The 8,649-nt window shown below is 35.2% G+C and overlaps 1 protein-coding gene across 8 annotated transcripts in view; it reads left to right on the forward strand.

Moving 5' to 3' along the window:
• The window catches only part of KCNMA1 (potassium calcium-activated channel subfamily M alpha 1), a gene marked incomplete at its 3' end in the record, with an annotated part of 525,005 nt that overhangs the window by 252,158 nt on the left and 264,198 nt on the right, over window positions 1-8,649 (forward strand). The window lies entirely within an intron of this gene.

Raw genomic sequence — 8,649 nt, forward strand, 5'->3', positions numbered from 1 at the left:
GAAAAGAATTTGTTCATCCTAGGGAAGAAAAAAAGCCCCTTTGTCTTGTGATGTAGGGAGGGAAGACATGACAGCATTCCAATATACAAATGGAAGGGTAACCAAAAGTCATCTCCATGGTGTCTGGAGAAACTACAAAATCTGTATAATTCACAACTTTGCAGACTTAGTTTGGATCTTAAAGGAGAGTTTGCTAGCTATGACAGTGGCGAAATATTGGAAAAGATAACCTAGAATGGTTGTGGAATTTCCTGCAAAAGGAGATTTGAAGAAAGTAAAATACCCGGTATCTCAGTTGTACATACACTTGGTGTTATTCTGGTTGGTAGGTTCTTGGACCATGTAATTATTATGCCTTCTGTAATGTAAAGGTGACTATGTGGCCTGGGACACTGAAAGAAAATGAAGACCACTTTGTTGCTTTGAGTATCTAAGCCTGCAGAGCTGCAAAGGTATCTACAGGATTTCAATCTTACAATTTTTTTTTTTTGTAAAAATATAAAAAATGAATTTAAAAATACTAGAGTACTATATACGCTATAGATAAAAAATACTAAGAAATACTCTTAACAAAAAGTTAACATTTAACACCCTTACCTTTTATAACAGGTTATTATTTATGATGATAAACTCAGAGATTCTCAAAAGATTGAAATGGATCCAAGCATAAGGAAGATGTGTGATCCTTTCTAGCCTAGGGTAGACTATGTTTTCATAACATCTTGTTCTGCATCTCAAGGTGACAATTACTCAGATAAAAGTTTGGTCTCTTAATGTAGCTGGTCAGTGAGAGTTTTTTTTTTTTTTTAATCCAGAGCCTGTGTGTAGGTGCACAGGAATGCTTCTGAGGATTTATGTTAATGTTAACATTTTATAGCTTGTCTGAAAATTAATAACAAATCCAACAAGTATATAGTACCAACAGGTAGAAAATTCTTTTTTCCCCAGCTGTGTTGCAAGTCAGTTCTGTCATCTCATGCCAAATGGCATTCATGGCAAGAAGATTCGTATTGGTGGTACTGCAGCTGTTTGTAACAAGTAGATTTAAGAGCATAGGTTTGCACATGTATATTATAATCTGCTTTTGAGTCAAATTCTTTTGTCTCTGCTATATTTAAGAAAAAAAAATTTTCTTTTATTTTTCTTTTTTGCTTTGTTGTTTCCCCCACCCCGTTTGTTTGGTTTGGATTTGAATGCTGTTATGCTCTATGTGGGATACCTGAGCTCCCACCTGAGCTAAAGGGCTGGGGGGAAGACAGTGGCTTGACAAAGATGATAAGCAGATTGTTGCCTCACCTGGCAATTTTCCTCCAAGCAAGTGCACGTTGATAAAGGGCATTTGAATACCACTGGCTGGTATTAAACACTCCGATGTGCCGAACTGCATCTTTCTTTCCTAATGAATTGCATCGGCTTTTGTGTACTGAGAAATCAAAAGGCATCAGGTTACACTTCAGAGTGAAAAAGAACTGCAAGTTGACAGCTGCTACTAGTTGATTCCTGGCCATCTTTGTTACTTTCTAGCTCTCTTTTGGGAAGATTGTCCCCATCTGCTCTAAATTCCATTAGTTTTTGTAGGGCAGGATCTCAAAGTTTGTTTTGTGAAAAGTCTTTCATTCACGTGAAGGTTCACAGCAGATGTCAGGCATGTCTAGAAAACCATACTTCTAAAATACGTTTTAAATTCTGTAGTTTTGCCTCTGCTGCCCCGCTTGCATAAATCTTGCATTAGTTTTGATACCATACTCAATTCGTATCGCTGCATGAACTCACAGGTCTGTGAGGCCAGTGAAAAGTATCTCTGTTATCTCAAAACCCCAGAACCAGTGTCCTTTTTTCAATTTATATCCACATGTATTCATTTCTTTTCTGATCCACATCAGAGACTGATGGTACCGCTAGTATTTTCCTTATCTTCCAGAGATAGTAATATGAAATATTCGTCCCTTGAACGCATGAAATTAGTGTGAAAAGAATGTGCTTCAGGGAATAATCGTATGGTATTTCCATGGGATGAAAAAATGATTGCAAAAGATCTTCTCAGTTTCTCATTCCTGTATTTTGCTAGTCTTGTAAATCTATGTTCATTTCAAAAATTATATTTAATATTTGTGTTACAGCACTACGTATGTTATGCTACATCTGAAGAGCAAACTTTTACCAGGTGGCTTAATTTACAATGTACTAATCATGGTTATCTCTCTGAATAATAATTTACTGTCTGTACAGCAGCATTAAAATAGTAAGTTTATTGACACCGTTATACTTGTATACACATTCTTCTGATAATGACTTGGGTCTGATCTTAAGAAAAACAGCTAAAAAAATTTGCACTAGGTTTTACTTGCAGCTTAGATTCCAGTAGCTTTCACTGGGAACAAGTACTTGTGAAATCTGCCTGTTTATTTTCACCACCTACTATATGCAATAATTCAGAGGTCAGTTTGTGTAATGAAACTGTATAGGTCACTTATGGCATGTGCGGTTTCATTTCTCTGCTTTTACAAATGCATGCTCTGCTGCTTGATGTGTTTCCAGTATTGCTGTGAGAACATCTTCTTGAATTACATTTTAAATTCTTTTTAAAACCACACCAGTATATAATTGATATACAGGTTAGAATCTTTAGTTTTCATCCTTTTCCTCTCTTCAAATGAATCTCTGCATTTTTTTGTTTCATCCTAAAGCATCTGACAATGCATTTGCAAGTATTTCATCCTGTGCTTGCTTTCCCTGTGGACGGATTAGTTATGCACACTGAATTAACAGCATTCTTCCTTACCACTGGACAAATTTACAAATCTCTCTACTATAAAAGAGGAGATAAATCAGACAAGGTTTTAAAAATATCACATACCATATAGCTGTTATCAAAACATGGCTTACATAGAAGATTGCCTTTCAGAGTTGAACGTACAATCAGTGCCTTACCCTCTGCTTTTCGAGCTACAGCTACAAATAAAGATGTGACCTGTTCCTTTTTTTCCTCCCGTTTCTCCTGACAGCTTGACAAATTGTAGCTTTTGGGACACCCCAGTAGTTGATGAGTCATTTCTGCTTAAAAATAGAATTCCTTGCGGCAAGGACACCCATTCTACTTTTGATGCATATGTTGTTTCTGACAGAATCACAGGGCCAACTATGCCATGTTAATTAGGCAGCCAGGGGGAGGGAAAAAAAAAGCTCTCTCTTCAGTAAACACCAAAGCTGGGATCCAGCTCTGAAAAAAAGAAAAAGGAAATTCCATACACATGAATACCTGCATGTTTCCTCCCCTTTCCCTGTACATTGCTGACATTTTGAGCCTTTCTTAGATAGCTGGTGCAAGTTAATGAACATCACTATCCCACCTTTATCTTTTTTTTTTCCCCCTCCTCCTTTTTTTAATCCCCCTTCAGACCTGACAGAACGTCAGCTTCACAAAGTGAATTGCAAGATCTGATTAGTGTGTATCGAAGAAAAGCTGTAATGGAGCATTATTGTTATCCTTTTATTTGCGAGGCGCTGGAAAGAACGCCCGGGAGGAGTGCTGCGAGGGAACAGTGAGCAGGCATCAGCTGCTTTCGGTGTAAGGTGCACGTGACAGGGTACCCTACGCAAGCCTCGCTGAGACAGCGAGCATAAAATACAGATGTGATGAATATTAAAAATGGCAATTTGTTTCGTTGTAGTAGATCTTGCTCACCTTAAAACTCAAAGTTTTTATTACTCTTATCAGACCTAGTGCAATTAGAGGGAGCGGGGCAGACTGTTCTTTAGCGAAATTCTTAGCTTGTGGCATATTCATCTGGTACTAATGGGAATTACTTGGCCTCAAAAATGAGGGCCAGCCACTTTTGTGGAACAATGTGATGGTGCATAAAACCATATCAATGTAATGCTTTTTCTGGAGATTTGCAGACTTGTTTTTCTTACAGGATCTGTACCTTGAAAAGCATTAGAAATAGTGGATTCTATGCAAGCTGGTTTCTTTGCAACATCCATAAAATAACTAGTTCTTGTAATTCAGAAAATTGCAGAAGTTTGCTCGAGGCATTCTGAATAAAAGTCTACTTAATGTAACTGAAGTCAGATAACTAGTTCTGCTATTCACAGATAGTCATATTAGTCAACGCACTCTTAGGTGACTTTTAAAAAAAATGGGTGGTGGTACTGAAGTCAACAGTTGGTATACTGTTATTTACAGAAAATCCATTCTTCACTGCACATAATCTGTATGGATAATAACTAACTAATTCTTAAAAAAAAAATTCTTGTGAAGTTCTTTGATAACTTAATTTTAACCTTAATTTTTCTCACATTATATTTGGAATTTGTGTTCAGTGACATGCCTTATGATACCATCATAAAATTCAAGTGAGAAATAATTAGGATCCGTAAACTTGTATCAGAGTAAGAAAGAAAATAAATAAAAAAATCACCAATTCAGAATACCTGTCAGATTATCAATCACTCTGAATAAAGCTCTGTAACACTTTCACTGTATTACACCTTTACTGTGGATCTGAAGTGTTGCAAACCTTTTGTATAAAGTTAAGAAAGAGTAGAGTAACAGTGGACAGGGGAAAAAAAAGTGAAAGTAACTTCAAGGTTATCGTGGCTTGTCTTAATTAAAAGTAATTTGCACCAGGGTACTGGGGAAATTCTTTGAACTGTGATCTCTAACTGGAGGGAACATCAGTTGAAATAGATTTCATAGTTTGCTGATTTTGAACATTTTATAAAAAAGAAATAAAGCTAAGAATTCAATTCCTCCTGACCACTATTGGTGATTGGTTATCTATTATAAAATTATAGAATATGTCCCGTTTTTCATTTCATGGTTAAATGCATATGAATATATTGTGATATCTTACATTAAGGAGTTCTTAAATAGTTTGTGGAGTTTTTTTTATTACTGTGGTTGTAGACTAGGAAAAAGGCTAAATGAGATTGTGAAATACCACTGGTTTTGGAATTTAAGTCAAAGGGCCTATTGTGATAATTTTGTCATGTTTCTTAATACATCAGTTCCTGCAGTATTTTGCTTTAAACAAATATCTTTTGATCAGAAAAATATTTGGATTTCATTTTAAAGATGTGATGTGATACACAGTCCTCCATTTACCTAGAGAACCAATTGCAGTGTTTAACTGACCTTGCTGTTAAAAAATGTATGCTAACTTTCAATCAAAACATTCGGCTTCATCTTACACTTCGTTGCTTTTTTCCTGTTAGTGATCTTTCCAATCTGATATTTTGTAGAGATATTTCTAGTGCAAATCACATTTTGATCCCTTCTGTTTTTTTAAATTAACTGAACTTACTAAGCTCATTTTCAGTTTCTTAAAATAGTACAAGTTCTTAAACTGAATCATTGCAGCAGCTTTTTTTTTCTCTGAACTCTTTGGCATTTCTGTTTCATGTCTAACATTTCGGTTCAAGCTTCTACAGTCCAAATTGGATACTACTGGACATTAATATTTCAGTGATTTTGAGGACATCATTTCAGTGAAAATTCTGCATTTTCTCCTCCGGTTATTTATGAAAGTCATTACAGCTATTTCTGAAAGGCAAAGTTAGTGTAGTGTGCTCGGTTTTTACTTTAACCAAAACAAAAACAAGATCATGCTATTAGTGCTGAAGAAAACTTTCCCTTTAATTCGCATTGTAGAAGCTGTTTATTATTTGACCCGAAGCCCTTGATTAAGTTTCTTTCAAACTGATGAAACCTGTCTTCAGTGATAGCTATATTGCATGCTCATACACATATTTAATGTGTAGGTTAGCACATATTACATAATACCTTATTTTTCAGTGTGTGTATGAAAATCCTATTCCTGAAAATGCTCTCTTAAAACTTGAATTCATCTGAATAGTCTATGCACATAGGTCAGCACAGTATTTTGACGTAGCTGCTTATATATTCTCTTTGTTCCCCCAGTTTGTCTCATAACTCCTGGGATGTACAGAATATGAAGAAAAATGTACAAAGACCTTAATGAATAGAATAAAAAAAATTGTGTTTCTATTTTTCCTGGACAGTTTCACTGCAGTAGCATTAGATTTTGACTGTTTGTAAAAGCCTGTGAAAGAGAAAGGAGCAGAACAGTAGTACACACTCTATAAACGATTAGAAAGAAGCATTATTATTCTTGGATATATATTTTCTTTTTTACAATAAATTCATATTCATATAATCATAAAATACGATCAGTAAATTCGGGGTATTTTATACTGCTTGACTGTATAATCTTTAAATAAATCGTCTTGTCCTTAAACATCAGAAAGATAAATATAATTTCATACAATTCATTACTGAATATAACATGGGATATAGACCAATGAATATAAACAGTATTGTTTGGAATATGTGTGGTGTGTGGGTTGGGTTTGGTTTTCTTTCTCTTTTTTTTTTTTTTTTTTTTTTTTTTTTTTTTTTTTTTTGTTCTCCAAACACTGTTACTAAGTCACAGGGTTGTGAGCACTGACAGGATATATTTTCCAGGACATAAATGGAAATGAATCTATATTCCACTTAAACTACTGAATTCCTTAAGCAGGAGGGATGCGCTTATTTCTGTTTTCTGTCAACCTAATATTTTAAACAAAGATGTGTAGGATTAGCTGGCTTTGAAACAAAGTTGAAGTTTTTTTTTTTTTAATGCAGTGATGCTGTCATTAGGTAGGTACAGTAGCACTGAAACACTGATAAAATGCAGGCAGAATAAATATTTCTCAAAACAGATTAGAAAGTGTAATTATTCAAAAAATTTGTTGTCATATGCATTTCTGTAATGGACTTCAACCCCAAAACTTGTGGGTTTTTTTCAAAGACTTGCAAATGACCATGCAGAAACTAAGACTTGCAAATTACTCTGGATTCTGTCTTTCTTGCAGTCGTGATTAACGATATAGCTGTTACAGATGAATTCTAAATGGTATTTTGATGAGGTGTGCAAGAACTGTAGATAAGCAAACTTATTCTCTTACATATATGTTGGGGACCTTCTCCATGAAATACATGCCATTTAGTGAGATCATGTATTGGAAGACATAGTGAGGTAGAAAAGGCTCTGTCTTTGCAGAACAACTTTTCTGTTAGTATTTATTAAAATTAGCATATTTTTTCCTTATCACATTGCAAGTGAATTGTCCACAAACAAGTTGGGTTTTTTTATTTGACTTCTAGAAGTCAGTGAAAATTGACAAGGGGTGAAATTGATTTTTTTGTAGTTGAGTATTTGTTTTCAGTTTCAAATTATTTGGGAATGAATTTTCCCAGCTTTTTAGCAAGAGCACTTTTTGAAGCCTCCTTTCTTCCCCCTTCCCTGGCTCATCATAGCAGTTCAATATTCTGTGTCAGTGGATTTGGGAGCATCTGTGTAAGGATAGCTGGGATTGTATCAAAAAACTACTCGTACCCCATTCTTCAGACAATCTTTACGTCGTCCACTTCAGAGACAGGAACTTGTGGCAGATTCATCAGCACAAAGGAGAACAAGGGTATTGGATAAGCATCATAGGGATTACTGGATTTTAAAGGTAGCAGGGAACTTTTGAGAAAGTCTGTTTAGTACTTCTCTCATACCTATGTAAGTCTGGAGCAACTTTATTGACACCAAAAATGTTGCGTACTGTATATCTGGAATAAATGGCAAATGAATCAGATTCTAATGCCTGACCTCTTAATCGATGCTTGTCAGAATAAGAAATCACTTGTCTATAACTAAAAAATAAAAAAAATGCAAATACGAAAACAAAAGCTGTGCCTACATTATTAAGTAGTTATCCAAAAGTAGTACTTATTCTTTCACTAAAACAGTTGGTGATAAGGAGCCTATGTCCACACTGTGCCTTGAAGGGAGTTTACGTCGCACTAGACCTAGTCAAGTCCCAGGGATCCCTTAGCAATTGAGGGCTATTAGGTGTGTTCCTGGAGCACATCCTCCTACCTAGTTTCACTGTAAAGGAATCTACTTTTTGTACTCTGGCACTACTCTGCAATAGCAACTAAAATTCAATAGGCAGGCACAGTCAGATTAATTTCAAAACCATGGTTTTGATCCAAACCAAAATGCTAGGTCTAAGAGCTTCCAGATCCCTTCTGTTGCAAAGTGAGCTGAAACCACTGAATAATGGACAAATATTGGCAGGATATAGGGAATACATTTTAATACCTTGTTAGCGTGGTAAAAATCAATGTGCTTTGTTGCCAATGATTTCCCCTTAATAATCCCAGAACTCAGGATTTCCACACATTCTTATTGACTCTCACAATTATGGCTTTGACAGTAGGATGAACAGCCATTCATTGCTGTTGTAAAATGCCATAACTTCTCTTAATAAAGATTCATGGAATTACTTCTTTGTTTACATTTTTTAAGAATCTCATCTGTTACTTTATGGACCAAATTCACAGTGTTTTGGTTGTGGGTTTGTTTTTTTTTAATTTTAAGACCATATGAAATAATTTCAACACAAAGGCAGAAATCAACACTGTATTACTTGAAATTAAGGCCTCCTTTGCTGAAAAGATATTCACATTTTAGTTGAATGCACTTAGCAAGATGTTGTAGAACTACTTGTGGTATGTTATCGATCCTATCTTACTATTCCCAGCCTAGTAGTGAATCACAGAAAACCCAGACATCTGGACTGTATTTTAAC

Source organism: Phaethon aethereus (assembly GCF_964289735.1).
Source record: "Phaethon aethereus genome assembly, chromosome: 7".
Lineage (NCBI taxonomy): Eukaryota > Metazoa > Chordata > Aves > Phaethontiformes > Phaethontidae > Phaethon > Phaethon aethereus.